This window comes from Musa acuminata, unplaced genomic scaffold (assembly GCF_036884655.1).
Source record: "Musa acuminata AAA Group cultivar baxijiao unplaced genomic scaffold, Cavendish_Baxijiao_AAA HiC_scaffold_512, whole genome shotgun sequence".
NCBI lineage: Eukaryota > Viridiplantae > Streptophyta > Magnoliopsida > Zingiberales > Musaceae > Musa > Musa acuminata.
The window spans coordinates 107,501-110,000 of NW_027020757.1; positions in this window are offsets into that span (position 1 = coordinate 107,501).

A 2,500-nucleotide genomic window follows, 5' to 3' on the forward strand; every position below is an offset into this window, starting at 1 on the left:
CGTCGCGCGGTGACCGTCGTGAGCGGAGCAAAATGTCAGCCATCTCAGCACCCTGGAACCCCCCGGGTGGCACAGGGCTGGATGGGGCTTTCGTATAGCAGGGACGGTGCTGCCTCTCGCTTAGCTCGCTGTCCGCCGCTCGCCGCTCGCTCGCGCAGCCAAAAATGGCCAGTTTTGTCCCGTTTTTGGGCCGTTTTGGCCTGTTTTTGGGCTGTTCTTGCGTCGCGCGGTGACCGTCGTGAGCGGAGCAAAATGTCAGCCATCTCAGCACCCTGGAACCCCCCGGGTGGCACAGGGCTGGATGGGGCTTTCGTATAGCAGGGATGGTGCTGCCTCTCGCTTCGCTCGTTGTCCGCCGCTCGCCGCTCGCTCGCGCAGCCAAAAATGGCCAGTTTTGGCCCGTTTTTGGGCCGTTTTGGCCAGTTTTTGGCCTGTTCTTGCGTCGCGCGGTGACCGTCGTGAGCGGAGCAAAATGTCAGCCATCTCAGCACCCTGGAACCCCCCGGGTGGCACAGGGCTGGATGGGGCTTTCGTATAGCAGGGACGGTGCTGCCTCTCGCTTCGCTCGCTGTCCGCCGCTCGCCGCTCGCTCGCGCAGCCAAAAATGGCCAGTTTTGGCCCGTTTTGGCCAGTTTTTGGCCTGTTTTTGCGTTGCGCGGTGACCATCTTGAGCGGAGCAAAATGTCAGCCATCTCAGCACCCTGGAACCCCCCGGGTGGCACAGGGCTGGATGGGGCTTTCGTATAGCAGGGACGGTGATGCCTCTCGCTTCGCTCGCTGTCCGCCGCTCGCCGCTCGCTCGCGCAGCCAAAAATGGCCAGTTTTGGCCCGTTTTTGGGCCGTTTTGGCCTGTTTTTGGGCTGTTCTTGCGTCGCGCGGTGACCGTCGTGAGCGGAGCAAAATGTCAGCCATCTCAGCACCCTGGAACCCCCCGGGTGGCACAGGGCTGGATGGGGCTTTCGTATAGCAGGGACGGTGCTGCCTCTCGCTTAGCTCGCTGTCCGCCGCTCTCCGCTCGCTCGCGCAGCCAAAAATGGCCAGTTTTGGCCCGTTTTTGGGCCGTTTTGGCCTGTTTTTGGGCTGTTCTTGCGTCGCGCGGTGACCGTCGTGAGCGGAGCAAAATGTCAGCCATCTCAGCACCCTGGAACCCCCCGGGTGGCACAGGGCTGGATGGGGCTTTCGTATAGCAGGGACGGTGCTGCCTCTCGCTTCGCTCGCTGTCCGCCGCTCGCCGCTCGCTCGCGCAGCCAAAAATGGCCAGTTTTGGCCCGTTTTTGGGCCGTTTTGGCCAGTTTTTGGCCTGTTCTTGCGTCGCGCGGTGACTGTCGTGAGCGGAGCAAAATGTCAGCCATCTCAGCACCCTGGAACCCCCCGGGTTGTCACGACCTTAGCTGGAATTGCCTAAGGCGTGAGGCACCCTTGCGGCCGAAGACGCGAACTTAGCTTGCGTTGCCTAAGTCGCGGGTCACCCTCGTTGCAAAGACGCGAACTTAGCTTGCGTTGCCTAAGTCGCGCTTTGCCCTTGCGATCTTGCTCCGCAAGGATCAGCCACTTTGTAACCTCTCGCAGGTCCCGAAGGACCTGTAAAAGAGAAAGAAAGTTAGATCGAAAGAACGAGCAACGGACAAGTCCCGAAGTCTCGCGAAAAGGGAAGCTTTACAAGCAAATCGTCGAACACCTTGTGTGCACAAGAGAAAAGAGGGAGAGGGAGGAAAACAAGGCTTTCAAGGATGAACGAACAGCTGCAAGCCCACAAACAGCCGCTCACCTGGTCCCGGACGCAACACCAAGTTCCCGTAAAGGTCACGTGCGAACTTGCGAAAGAGTGTTCAACGCCCGGTATATAACCGAAGCCCCATCCAGCCATGTGCCACCCGGGGGGTTCCTGGGGTCTGAGCTGGCTGACATTTTGGTGAGCGGAGGCAGCACTCCGCTCACCTCCCGCGGCACGCGAAAACGGCTCCGTTTTGGGCTGTTTTGGGGCTGTTTTGCTCGGTTTGGTGAACGGTCGCTTTGCAACGCTGCAGCTTGTTCGAACTTACATATTTACAAGCAAAATGACCCAAAACCATAAGAAAACATGCTGTCAAGCAGCTGTACATGCGGGTGCGAGCGACGAACGGTTCGTTGAACGGAGTTGTTGCGGGTGCGCGACGACCGTTCGTGACAGGGTGGCACAGGGCTGGATGGGGCTTTCGTATAGCAGGGACGGTGATGCCTCTCGCTTCGCTCGCTGTCCGCCGCTCGCCGCTCGCTCGCGCAGCCAAAAATGGCCAGTTTTGGCCCGTTTTTGGGCCGTTTTGGCCTGTTTTTGGGCTGTTCTTGCGTCGCGCGGTGACCGTCGTGAGCGGAGCAAAATGTCAGCCATCTCAGCACCCTGGAACCCCCCGGGTGGCACAGGGCTGGATGGGGCTTTCGTATAGCAGGGACGGTGCTGCCTCTCGCTTCGCTCGCTGTCCGCCGCTCGCCGCTCGCTCGCGCAGCCAAAAATGGCCAGTTT